General features: G+C 36.9%; 1 long non-coding RNA gene across 1 annotated transcript in view; it reads left to right on the top strand.

Moving 5' to 3' along the window:
• The first annotated feature begins 701 nt into the window (after window positions 1-701).
• Window positions 702-15,072, top strand: part of LOC108362853 (uncharacterized) — a 19,674-nt gene continuing 5,303 nt past the window's right edge. Inside the window, exons 1-2 of the long non-coding RNA XR_001847526.1 lie at window positions 702-713; window positions 6,019-6,022. This is a non-coding gene — a long non-coding RNA (uncharacterized LOC108362853). The remainder of the gene's footprint in view (window positions 714-6,018; window positions 6,023-15,072) is intronic.

Raw genomic sequence — 15,072 nt, forward strand, 5'->3', positions numbered from 1 at the left:
GAATAGAATAGAATAGAATAGAATAGAATAGAATAGAATAGAATAGAATAGAATAGAATAGAATAGAATAGAACAGAATAGAATAGAAGAGAATAAAATAAAACATTATATTTGAAAAATAAGTATATAAGCATACATATCATACAAACGTACTTATGTATATGCGACCGTTGCCAAACTTCTTAAATATTCTTCTCAAAATCTACTCGCAAGCGAACACAAACTACGATTCCAAAATGTGCCATTTGCGAATGGCATTGGTAAAGGAATTTACTGAATGTTGCTTCCTCCTCGTGATCGTAATAAATATACCGACTTGATGGGTCCATACGCGTATCAGTTTTTATGCCCACTTACATATGTACATACCTACATACTTATGTACGTACATATTTATGCCCATGTGCTCAGTTGGATATTTTTGTGCATAAACTTACTTAACTTTCTGACATGCTCAAAATTGCCAATCTGTCAGTATTTGTGCTCAAGTTAGCCGTGACAGCAGAATAAAGAAAGAAGAAGACAGTCCTTGTTTGCAGCGATCAAGCACCGAACCTGCAGAGACTGTCCTTCTGGGTACACACGTAAGAATGTATATTTGTAGGCTCATAGCGCGATTCTTACGCGCGCATTCTTACTTATTTACCATATAGATAGGTAGAATATACATACATACATACATACATACATACATACATACATATATGTATATAGTTTGCACGTTCCCAAACAAGCAGTCAAGCAGCCAAAGAGCGGAATGAACTCCGCGAACATAACCAACTATGAAGAGTTTTTGGTCCATGCAGGTTGGTTCCTGTACAGCCAGTTCGACAGCCATGCGTACTCGTACCTGTCTTGCCGGCAGCAAGACCAACCGATATGACGGCGCGCGGCTCGCTGATGTTGATGGTTCAGGGGTGAAGGTGGTGGTGACGCAGGATAGGTACATATAGATGCAGCTGGGTTGCCGTACGATCATGGCAACAACGTCATAGGCGTCGTCGTTATTCATTCCTCCCAAACATATGCGTTACATGCGACTGAAAATGTTTTTCGCTTTACGTTATACGACTTTATCTCATACAGTGCGCAATGTCAAATTGCCCTTCTCACTCCCCAAAGCCAGGGTTCGAAATTCCACACTTTGGTATCGATGGCAAGTACTAACTTCGGTATCAACCTCATGCCATCGATGTTCCAAAATTATCGAGAGCAGTGTTGCCAGTTTTTTAACTGTAAGTTTCCAGAAAAAACGGTATCTTCTGCCAAAAACTGTAACTTTCTATAACGAAGAGAGTTTAAAAAAAAAATCAAGTTTTTTAAATTTTATTAAACATAAAAAACGAAAAAACTGACTCATTTAAAATAAATAACATAAACCGTTTAAGTTATATTTAACTAAACAAATTATTCTGTATAATGTGGAATATTTTAATCACATTTTGTTTTAATGAAATTCGGTTTCTTCCGTTCGTAAATTGCTTGGTAATTTTTTTTTTTGCATTTCATTCGATACCTTACATTTAGTACAACTTGTAGCATTTTTTTTTAGAAATCTTGCTTAGCACCATATAAAAAGTGTTTTATGTAATGCACTTAAATGTGATATAAGTACATACATACTTTTAACCAACCTCCAAAAAAGGAGGAGGTTATCAGTTCGTTGGAATATATTTTTTTTCCGATGCAAAAAGAATCATCAAAATCAGTTGACGTGGTCCAAAGTTATGCGATAACATACATACAAAAAAAAAACAAGAAAAAATATATATTCCGACGAACTGATAACCTCCTCCTTTTTTGGTCGGTTTTTTTTTGCTAAAAATTACTTGGTACACATACATATGTATGTACATACATGTGTATGTAATGTTGCATAACAAGCCAATTAATTCAATTATTTGTTTTCTTTATTTTGTCAACTCCGTTAAATTAACTGATTTTATGAATTAATACATTTATTTGTAATTTTTTATGGAATCGGCATCGACCGATTCTTTCCCCATAAACCGATAAATCGGAATCGGCATCGGTCCCTGAAAAAAAAATTGGAATCGGTCGGACTGTATCGCTTACCCTTTATCTTCAAGAAGGCATTATTATAACGTGGGCATTAGGCTGTCCCGAGAATATATGGAAAAAATTTGTTTGCAAATTTTGATATGTATACCCTCTATATTTGTGCTTTTTATCCTTACAGGTCTATTCTGCGCTGGTAATAAAAAGTTTGTAACCGTTAAATAAAGTTCCTGTCAATTTTTAAACCCTTTTCGCATTCTGTATACTCTTGTAACCGGTAAATTTTGTTACCATCTCATAAGCTGGTAACAAATTATTGCCCCGTGAAATATGCAATGCCAGGATTTGCACAATTCTTCATAGCTGAATTGCTGAATATTTTAACTGCATTACCAACGTACCTAGAATCGCGGTGACAAGAACTGGTAACATTTTTTGGTAATACAATTTTCCGGTTACAAAATCTTCGGTAACGTGCAGAATAGACCTGTTAGCAGCATATATATGCAGTTTTATGGCCGTAGGATAACGATAACCCGTGCCGACTTTTAGTTGAAGTTTTAGTTAATAACTTGAATTAAGGCTACCAAATCGTCCATAAAAACTTTGGAAATGCAATAAATTCGATATGTTTTCCCATATTAGAATGCATTTCTCGTAAATCTGCATCTTTAAATTTTCAATAGGGTGGCAGGATTTCTCCCAAGGACATCGAAAAAATTAATAAATGGAAAAAGCACAGTGGCTTTGAAAGGGTGTCCTGAAAATTTGCAACTGCAGACCATTTTTTAATTGGTCTGACAGGGCGTATGATGTATACAACATTTTTATATTCAATTTGGCCTTATTCATAAAAAATAAAGTAGGTTTAAAGAGCTTTATAAATTGACGTTTTCATACATTTTTCAATTTATAAACCTTTTATAAAGCTACTTTATTTTTTATGAATAAGGCCAAATGTTTTTATTGAACTTTGTACCACGATTGTTTATTAGAAAAAATTGAAAAAGCAACAAAGTCTAAGCGGTAGAAGTTATAGCAGCTATTTCGGAGATCACCACATCTCCTCATCATACTTCATTTTTCTAGACTTCAGCAGAACAACTTCAACTTTTTTAACAAATTCTTTCTCTCCTTAAAAAAATGCCTTTCATAATACTATATAAACAAAATAAAGTCTTTTAGTGTTTGACATGTCCCCTCGGGATGAATAAATGTGGCAATATCAATCGGGTAAAAAACCAAAAAAACTGTAGGGAGTACAGTCATACCGTCTTATGCCAAAGAAAAATTAGTAAATTAACAAACCACGCGAACTGCGCTAAGTTTATTCTGATAACTTTGATTGCAAGTCGGCACGCGTTGCTGTGGTCCAAATTGCATACAATTTTATTCCAATAGCTTTGGCCGTAAGCCCTTGCAGCATTATCTTCGAACGAAGGGAGAACGCATGGATGTCTTACAGAGAAACTAATGTAGAATGCCTAGATATGTAACGGGTGATTTTTTTGAGGTTAGGATTTTCATGCATTAGTATTTGACAGATCACGTGGGATTTCAGACATGGTGTCAAAGAGAAAGATGCTCAGTATGCTTTGACATTTCATCATGAATAGACTTACTAACGAGCAACGCTTGCAAATCATTGAATTTTATTACCAAAATCAGTGTTCGGTTCGCTTTACGTCCGATTTATGGTCTACATAATCGACCAAGTGAGCAAACAATTAATGCGATTGTGACCAAGTTTCGCACTCAGTTTACTTTATTGGACATTAAACCAACCACACGAATGCGTACAGTGCGTACAGAAGAGAATATTGCGTCTGTTTCTGAGAGTGTTGCTGAAGACCGTGAAATGTCGATTCGTCGCCGTTCGCAGCAATTGGGTTTGCGAAACACATTTCGAACCGAACACTGATTTTGGTAATAAAATTCAATGATTTGCAAGCGTTGCTCGTTAGTAAGTCTATTCATGATGAAATGTCAAAGCATACTGAGCATCTTTCTCTTTGACACCATGTCTGAAATCCCACGTGATCTGTCAAATACTAATGCATGAAAATCCTAACCTCAAAAAAATCACCCGTTACATGCTTATATATATTAAAACAGAAAATACAGATTGTCGTAAAAGATTGAAATTAATTAAAATTTTTATAAATCAGATTTTATAGATTACTACTATGCATTACCGGCAATGCCTAAAAGAAGCGACAAAATTAGAAGACATTATAACGCAATGTAGAGCTGCAAAACGATCGATAGTGACGCCATTCGATAGTTTCGATAGTTTGAAAAATACTATCGATATTTTCGATAGTATCGTATACTATCGTGTTCTATATGTAGGGAATCTTCTACTGCGAACAAAATGTGTATAAAATATACATATGTGCATATGTAAATATAAATATTGCTTAAGCGTGAAATTCTAAATATTTTCATTAGTTTAATTCACAGCGTCAGTTATTGAAGTAAAGATCACTGAATTTTAATGCAACGGCCCTATCGAAACTATCGACTATCGCCCGAAAACAGTCGATGTTTTTCAAAAAAAAAAAACTATCGATACTATCGATAGTACAATCGATATTTTTGCAGCTCTAACGCAATGCGTTCGGGAACACGTTACCACTAAAAGCGATTACCGATTTTTTGCTGGGTTGTTGCTAGTGGATACATACATATATATGTATGTATATACAAATATGTGTGCATGGGTTTGTGTAGTGCTGTTCTGCTTGAAGTTTTGTGTTAGCGTTTTCTCTGCAATATCGGCGCGCATTAACATGAAACGGCTACTGTGCGCAAATTGGTTATTTTCGTCGATTTTTAAGTCAAGAGCCAACCGCCTGCCAGAGGGCAAAGCAACCAAAACAGAAACCAAAGGAATGGCAAAAAGAACCTCAATGACTCTACTTCAAGCTAAGCTGTTTTCGTAGCCGATATAGTTATGTGGTGCGCATGCGCATCGCCATCCCAGGAGCAGCAACGCCATGATGTGCAGCAACAACGAAAAGCGAAAGACTACAAAAAAAAGACACTCTCCTACATTCATACATACTTCTTACTATACATTCTTATATGTATGTAAATACATGGACGAAACTAAACTAAGCAAATTATTTAGTTTTGGTGCCAATTTTATATTCTGCATAGTCATTGGAAAATCGAATTTTCGTAGGTTCCCTAACATTATGCGATCTAAGAACTCACACAGCGTAAAATTTGAATGACTTCTGAAACTTAAAATCCGTTTTCCAGATGCTAAAAAATGCTTATACAACTGAGAAAGCTTTATATTGAGGAAGCTTTGTCTGCGTATACTCGTAAAAGGCGACTAAAATCGATTTTGTGCGTCACAGGGAAGTAGGAGGATGACAGGGAATATTACCCTCTGAACTCCTTATGTCACTGCATCTAGTAAGCGGTATAGGTCTACGTTATGAAGTTACTCCCGAAGATAATGGGACCTTGGCGGATGCATCAATATCCCAATCTGTTGGCCTACGCTGCAAGAGAAGGACAACTCCGGCGGCACCCGAATTAGTGCCTTCTTCGAGTGGGCGGGTACTGGTGTGGCATTGCACAATTCTGATCTTGCGGCGGACATTCGAGGACAGCGACGGAAAAATACGCTTTCCGACAGACCTGTGCCGCCACGAAATCCTTGCCTAAAACTAAGGGTAGAAGTGATGCAAGGGTCGGTCGAGGCGGAGTAGAACTGCATAAATTAAACACGGAAAACCCCATCTGAACCGAGCCGTCATTAATTCGGCACTGCAGCCAATGCTTGTGGATATGAGGAGAAAAATTGAGTGGTATCGTCCTGTTATGATGAAATGCTGTAGCACAGTAGCCGCTTTACCAACACCACTAATCTCGGTACGAATATTGATTAGGTTTTCAACTAAGAAACTCATTGATGAAACTTGCCGCTGCAAAAAACATAACAGTCGATGTCCTTAGAAAAGGTGAAAGCAAGATAAAAAGCAGAGTAGTTTTGTGTTTACTTCATACTCATAAAATGCAGATCTAGAGTTATCACGTACAGACAATAAAAGATTTCAAGTTATACGCGACAATTTTATATTATTATTTAGACAACTAACAGTTGTTATTAAAGGTAAGGCATCAAATTTGTTAGAACGACTCGTTTTGAAATTATATTATCTAATACGAATGTGCGGACACTAGCTAAATTTAGTTTTAGGGCTATATTTGGTAATAAGACAGAATATTTAAAATAAATTGTTAAGCTTACCATACACTTTAAATAAAACAAAGAATGCAGGTTTTATCTACGGCACCACAGCGGCAATGACCGCGCAAGGAAACTTTACGGTTCCCTAGATCAACGTAAATTGCTCCAGTATAAGACAAAGTTACGCCCCGGTATTCCAAAAAAAAAGCGTTCCAGCGTATCAGCATGTTTTAAAATGGTCAATGTTCAAAAGAAACCAGCTGCGGAATAAAAAGTAAATACAATTTATGTTCAGAGGGCAGTGTTACCGTTGAACATTTTTCAAAAGTCGCAAAAAAAGTGTCACAGTAAAAAAGTGTATTCAAGTAATTCCAATCTTGTATAAGTTAACGTAGCTAACATTCAAAACTCCAAAAACTCTTTCTCACGCTAATGCAGTGCAACTGCATTCCAATTCTTGCACGCGCATCCGCGAAATTGCTGACTACAAGTCTGGACACCCGACACCCTCAACCAAGGCCAAGGCATCGCATCTGAGGTATAGACTTAAGTGAAAACAAAAATTGTAATCAGTCCTAATTTGAGTTTGATTAAACAACACGGCTTGCTGCCGCAAAAAATAATTTTTTTTAATTAACTTAACTTCGGTTAGTTTAACTGGCGCCCAACGGCCCAGTCGCGTTCGTCCTCGAAAAAGTTAAGGCCCTTAAGGATACGGTAAACGTAGTGATTAAATAACAGCGCAAACGTTGGAGGATCCGGCCCTCAAGAAGTGTCAGGACTACGACTGGAAGGACTCAGTGGAGAGCTTCGGTAGAAGACAGCCACGCACCCACGCAGAGTGCCCAACGGTGGATCCAAGTAGCGATGCAAAAAGGACAAACCCCGTACGCCGTGGGACTAGTGCCGTAAGATATTTAAATATAGGTTTAAGAATATAAATTAGGATTTAATTAAGTGAATCATTGAAAGTGAAATTAAAAATTAAAAGGTTGAATTTTCTAAGTAAATACTTAATAAGAATAAAATTAGAATTTAAATAAAGTGAATTTTCGAAAGTGAAGTTATATAAAAAGTTTGAATTTTCTAAATGAATATAATTAGGATAAAATTAGAATTTAATTAAGGTGAATTATTACAAGTAATTTTTTAAAAAAAGAAATCACCCGTATATTAAAGGAACTTACAGTAAAAGTGAAGTTAGTTAAATAGGCTAATATAGTAGATATACTAAAAAATTCTTCATTTATTTTTATTAACTTAAAATAGAGCCAAACTCTGTCGGTTCCACATAAATCATCACATTAAATATAACAAGAAGGCTTGTACATCCTTAAACTAAATATTACCGAAAGCTTTTAGCTTTATAATAAATTATATCTCTGCGATTCACTCCACAAAGGGGGACCCTCCAGAGTATATTAAATTAAAACAAATTAAATAAGAAAAACATATATAGACATATAAATACTAAAAATCTAAAGGCCCAAAAATGCCACAAAACAATATAATCCGACCTTCGCTGCTAGCAAATGCTGGTGCACAAGGAGCAGCAGCTCCACCACCTCCTACTGCTTCTACTTCCAATGCGGTAAACGCCACTCCTAAATTTAGGGGTATCATTAAAGATTTAATGACGGAAATACTGACCACTGATGAAAGCAAGTTTGCTAAGAGGTATACTACACCCTCCGCCGCAAGTTATAACAGACCAAACCATTGATGACCACTATAGGAACAACTTGACAGACATGGACAAGGTACCGGATGTAGTTAGATCCTTGCGCGAATTTAGTGGCAACCCAGCGGAATACAGCAGCTGGAAAAAAAGTGTCGAACGCATTCTGAAAATCTATGAACCTAGTGCAGGTTCACCTAAATATTTCGGCATTCTAAATGTCATCCGCAATAAAATTGTAGGTAGTGCAGACGCTGCTCTAGAGTACTACAATACGCCCTTGAATTGGAAGGTGATCTCCAAATGTCTACCATGCACTACGCCGATAAGAGGGACTTGAGCACCCTTGAGTGTCAAATGACTTGTTTGATTCAAGCTCGAAAAACTGTGGAGGTGTTCTATGCGGAAGTTTATTCGCACCTTTCCCTCATATTAAATAAAATTTCATGCATGGGCATAAGCGAAGAGGCCATGCGAATCCTTACCCATACATATTGCGACAAAGCACTCGATATTTTCGTTAGGGGATTATCAGACGATTTATCTCGGCTCCTCGGTATGAAGGAACCTGCCGACCTACCTGAAGCCTTGCATTTATGCATTAAACTGGAGAACCAAAACTTCAGGGCAGTGCACGCAAGCAATCAATGTAGTTTATCTAGAAAACCCAACCTACCCCCCGCACCATTTGGAATGCATTTGCAGCAAAAACCTGCACTTCCTTTAAGAAACCTTTCATACACTAATCAACCCTTCTATCCACAGATTGCACATATACCCCAACCGCTTCCTCCTATCAATCGATTTCTCCAACAACCCCAACAACCCCAACAATCCCAATATCCACAATTTCAATACCAACAACTCCAGTACCAACAGCCTCAGTACTTCAACAGGTCAAATATTCAAACTAATAGGCCCATTTATAACACTCCACCGCCAAGGCCAACACAGCCAAAACCACCCACACCTATGGAAGTCGACCAAAATATTTTCTACGCAAACTCAGTCGGAGGAAAAATTAAAATATCTCATCACATTTTTTTAAATCTTTTCGGCTTAAACGACGAAAACCTTAAATTTTTCATTTTACCCTCACTGACATCATTCCATGGTATCCTCGGCAACGACAGCCTCAAACAGTTAAACGCAGTAGTACACACTTCAAAGGATTATATGACGACCAAAAATGGCAAAAAAGTCAAAATCAAACAGCAAGTATCCAAATCTGTCAATAGTTTAGAAATCAAAACAGAGCACATGTCAGAGATGCAGAAAGGAATGCTCCATGACCTCTGTAAACAGCACTGCAAACTTTTTGCGGAACCCGACGAAAAGCTGACCTATACAACTGCAGTAAAAGCAGAGATTAGGACAACAACCGATAACCCAATCTACTCTCGATGCTATCCATATCCGATGTCATTAAAATCGGAGGTCGAAAGACAAATTAACAAACTTCTAGAAGATGGCATCATAAGACCATCCCGCTCACCCTATAATTCACCTGTTTGGATAGCAGACAAGAAACCAGATTCTCTAGGCAATAAACAGTATACACTTGTTATAGATTATCGGAAGTTGAACTCTGTCACAATCGCAGACCGCTACCCCATTCCCGAAATTAACGAAGTTCTTTCCCACTTAGGGAAAGCTCGGACATAGAAAAGACCGCTTTCTCCATAAATAATGGAAAATATGAATTTACTAGATTACCATTCGGCTTAAAGAACGCCCCCTCAATTTTCCAAAAGACATTAGACGGCATTTTACGAGATTACATAGGCCAGTGTTGTTACGTTTACATCGACGACATAACTATATTCAGCAAAACCGAAGAGGACCATTCAACCCATCTAAAAAATATTTTCTGTACACTCGAAAAGGCAAATATGAAAGTACAGCTAGATAGATGCAAGTTCTTCCAAAAAGAAGTAAAATTTATAGGATTCATAGTAACAGCGGAAGTAATCAAAACAAATCCTTCAAAAATCGACACCATCCAAAATTTTCCAATTCCACGGAATCTCAAACAACTCAGATCCTTTTTAGGTGTATCAGGTTATTACCGCCGCTTCGTTAAAGACTATGCGAAGCTCGCTAAACCCCTGACAGCCCTTTAAAGAGGGGAGGAAGGACGTGTGTCCAAAACCCAATCAGCACAAAAACAGATAACACTTGACGAAGAAGCAATCGCAGCGTTGCAAAAATTTAAAAACGTTTTAATTTCAAGAGATGTTATGCTGATCTACCCCAATTTGAATAAAGATTTTGAGCTCACAACTGATGCTTCTAATTACGCAATAGGCAAGACCGACCAACCACTTTCATTTCTAGGACTCTTTCGAAAACAGAAGAAAATTACGCAGCTAACGAGAAAGAAATGCTCGCCATCATATGGGCATTGAAGTCTCTGCAAAATTACCTCTACGGTTCGGCAAAAGTTAAAATTTATACAGACTATCAGCCCTTAACGTATGCGCTCAGTAACAAAAATAACAACAGTAAAATGAAGCGCTGGAAAGCGATCCTCGAAGAGTATAACTATGAGCTAAAATACAAACTTGGCAGAACGAACGTGGTAGCAGACGGACTATCCCGACCACCGCAGGAGGAGCAAATTAATAGTGATGAAAGTTCATCTCAAAACCTAATTCCTTACACGGATGCCCCGGTTAATGCATTCAAGAACCAGTTATTCTTCAGGACCGCAGACACTTCATTTTACCAATTTAAAATACCCTTCCCTACTTATCACAGGCATATTATTGAAGAAACCGAGTATACAGAAGAGATATTAATAAACCATCTCAAGCGATGCAATCTTTACAGAAGACTACATCCTGGGTAAAATTCAAACTATATATCCAATACATTTTAGCAGGTATAAAATACGATACACGCGGAAAATAGTAAAAGACCTAGTACAAGAATCCGATCAGGAATCCGAAATAATTAAAGAGCATAAAAGAGCGCACAGGAATTCAACCGAGAATAAAGCCTAAATTATAGAAAAATTTTACTTCCCTCAAATGAATGCAAAGATTAGGAAAATCGCTAAGCAATATAAGATATGCCATGAAAATAAATACGAAAGGCACCCCTCAAAACCAGTTTTAAAGGCAACCTCAGTTCCGAATTATCCTGAACATATAGTTCACATCGATATTTACCACACTAATAACAAAGTAATCCTCACTGCCATAGACTGATTTTCCAAATAAGCACAAGCGAAAATCATTAAATCAAGAGCAACGGAAGACATAAAAGTACCCTTACAAGACCTACTTACATCCTTCGGAATCCCAGAGAAAATTGTTATTGACAACGAAAAATCTTTAAACTTATCTTCCATAGTATTTATGTTAGAAAACCAGTATGGCATCGAAATTTTTAAAACCCCTCCTTACACCAGCTCAGTAAACGGTGAGGTCACTCAACCCTTACCGTGAGAATGCGCTGTATAAGAGCAGGGAATACCCTCAATAGTTTTGAAGAATTACTGAATAAATCCATATGCAAATATAACTACTCAATACATTCGACTACCAAAAAGAAATCCATTGAAATATTTTTCAGCAGAAACGTTTACAGCGACCCGACATTAATCGAAAAGGACAGACTCGACAATATCAGGAAAAACAAACAGGAATAGGACCTTACATTCCATAACAAAAAGAGGACAGAGGCAAAAACTTATTCAAGTAATGACATCATTTACGTAAAAATCAATAAGCGAATAGGCAATAAACTCACCCCCAGGTACAAAAAGGAAGTAGTGCTCGAAGACAGGAAATGTTCAACCAAATCCTTAAGGTCGGTGCATAAAAGTCATATCAAGGCTCAATAACAAAAAAAAAAATACATAAATAAATAAATTTTTTAGTATAACTAAGGAAAAAAAACAAGTAAGAAAGGTAGAAATTAAAATAGATTAGGTAATTGAAAGATATAAGACAAAGGAGTTTAGGATTAGGCAAAATCGATCAATATGCCATAGGCGTACGGTTTTAAAGATATTTGTAGGGAAAATATTTCTGAATAATCGAGTGTTCATAGTCACTAAAGAAGAAATACATTCTTCAGTCTCATCGGCGGCATGGTTTATGCAGGTATCTAAATCCACGATTATTCCTCATCCCACCTGATAACCATAGATAACGGCTACTCCAAAATTAAGGACGGTACGCTCAATTTCATCCACGTCATTGATACCCAAGCCTACCGAGACGTTTTGGAAAACATAACTGACATAATAGACAGAAGCTTACCGACAGGAAATCCTATATATCCTACCTACAACACGAGGAAGTAACTAACGGGTGATTTTTTTGAGGTTAGGATTTTCATGCATTAGTATTTGACAGATCACGTGGGATTTCAGACATGGTGTCAAAGAGAAAGATGCTCAGTATGCTTTGACATTTCATCATGAATAGACTTACTAACGAGCAACGCTTGCAAATCATTGAATTTTATTACCAAAATCAGTGTTCGGTTCGAAATGTGTTTCGCAAACCCAATTGCTGCGAACGGCGACGAATCGACATTTCACGGTCTTCAGCAACACTCTCAGAAACAGACGCAATATTCTCTTCTGTACGCACTGTACGCATTCGTGTGGTTGGTTTAATGTCCAATAAAGTAAACTGAGTGCGAAACTTGGTCACAATCGCATTAATTGTTTGCTCACTTGGTCGATTATGTAGACCATAAATCGGACGTAAAGCGAACCGAACACTGATTTTGGTAATAAAATTCAATGATTTGCAAGCGTTGCTCGTTAGTAAGTCTATTCATGATGAAATGTCAAAGCATACTGAGCATCTTTCTCTTTGACACCATGTCTGAAATCCCACGTGATCTGTCAAATACTAATGCATGAAAATCCTAACCTCAAAAAAATCACCCTTTAATGTCATACTACATTCAATTAGAAATGACAATATGATCGCGAATGAAATAGCGTTAAAGTTGCAAAGCAGGCTAAGATTAATAAAGGAAGAAATTATTAATATAAAATACGCCATACAATGGGCTAGGTTAGGAATTGTAAACACTATTATTCTAAATAAGAATGAAATTGAAATAACTGTTAAAGAATTTAATAAAGAAAATATGCCCTTCAATACTGTAGAAGAGGCTCTAGAATTAGCAGAAATTAGTGTACTAAGTAATTCTACAACAATTTTCTACATCATGAAGATGCCCTTAACAACAAGGGAAGTTTATAACAATTATATAATAAAATCAGTAATGAAAAATAATGTCATGGTAAACTTGAAATTTAACAATGTACTTAGAAACAAATATGAAATATTAGGAATTAAAAACCAATATAAAAAATACAATAAAATTAGTATTTGTAATCAGGATGACTTTTTAGACTTAAGAAACGATTTCTGTATACCTAACCTAATGAAAAGCCTCAATTCTTCATGCCACATGATAAACTGTCACCATATTCCAAGAGACGAGCTCATTGCGCCCGGGATCGTTTTCCTCAACGATTATCACATCAATCATCAACGTTTTAGTAGACGGCACCGTGCGAACCATGAACGGCACTTACATAATAAATTTCAAAAACGCATCCATAGCTAACAATGAGCGAACATACAAAAATTTTGAATCACCCGCAGTAAAAGTGATGCCAGCAATTGCTCAGCCAACGCCAATAGAAGAAAGCATAACAAAGCTCCTTTCACTAGAGGCACTTAGTGAGCTACATATAAATAAGACCGTAGAAATCCAGTCACTGCAAATAGAAAGATCAGTAAATCGCATTTCCGCAGGGGTTACTATTTTTATAGTAATTATCCTCTTAGCCAGCACCAAGAATCGTTTTTATAAAAAAAACTAAATCAGCAAGCCAAGTTGAAAACCCAGCAGAATCCGGTGCTCATGATAGCCAGCTTCAAGAAGCCACCATCCAGGTCCCTACACCTGAAACAAGGACCTTCCAAGTTTTCCAGACGCTCGAGGACAAGCGTTTTTAAGAAGGGAGGAGTTAACGTAGCTAACATTCAAAATTCCAAAAATTTTTTTCTCACGCTACTGAAGTGCACCTGCATTCCAATTCTTGCACGCGCATCCGCGAAACTGCTGACTACAAGTCTGGACACCCTCAACCAAGGCCAAGGCATCGCACCTGAGGTATAGACTTAAGTGAAAACAAACATTGTAATCAGTCCTAATTTGAGTTTGAATAAACAACACGGCTTGCTGCCGTAAAAATAAATTTTTTTAATAAACTTAACTTCGGTTAGTTTAACTTATACCATGTATATAAAGACTTTCATTATTTCACCTCTCGAAACATATTGGGGCATATTCATAGTCGAAATAAAATCGGCCAATTATAGCTTTTTGAAATAGTTTTCAATGGAATCTGTCAAAAAAGCTGCGCCTAACATTAGACTCGACTTTATTTCATCTATGAGTAGACCCATTATTTTTAACAAATTGCTAATGGAGATCATTTTCTGCCAAAAAAAAAATTGTTTTAAAATAAAAACCTATTGATGAGGGATATATTAAAAAATACGCAATATGCATATTTTGCATTATTATTAAAACAAAATTGCAGTTAAAAAGGTACTTATACTAATATAACACAAAAGTAAGTTTAGTGGATAACAATTCTTATAACAAAGTTTAGCCTTTTAAGCTAATTATTTGCTTGTACCGGGAGCTCCTAAAATAAATTTAACACAAATAACATGGGGAATTGCTAAGCTGCAAGAACGGTGCATTAATTCTTGCTATTTCTGCAAATTTTTGCGGACGAATTTTGACATAATAGCAAGTAAAAAGGTCTAAGTTCGGGTGGAGCCGAACATTAAATACCCGGCGCAAATATTAAATATAGTTTTTCTTCTTCTTCTTTGGCGCTGTAACCGCCTAAGCGATTTTGGCCGAGTTCAGTAAAGCACGCCAGTCGTTTCTCCTCTGTGCCAACTGGCGCCCATTGGAAACGCCAAGTGCAGCCAAGTCCTTCTCCATCTGATCTTTCCATCGCAGTGGGGGCCTCCCTCTTCCTCTGTTACCACCAGCAGGTTCCGAGTTGAATACTTTCAGAGCTGGAGCCGCTGTATTTTAATTCGCTGCACTATGTCCATATCGTTGTAAAGCTCATACAGCTCATCGTTCCATCGTCTGCGGTACT

Source organism: Rhagoletis zephyria, unplaced genomic scaffold (genome assembly GCF_001687245.7).
Source record: "Rhagoletis zephyria isolate East Lansing unplaced genomic scaffold, Rhagoletis_zephyria_1.1 Rzeph_scaffold_01123, whole genome shotgun sequence".
NCBI classification, from domain to species: domain Eukaryota; kingdom Metazoa; phylum Arthropoda; class Insecta; order Diptera; family Tephritidae; genus Rhagoletis; species Rhagoletis zephyria.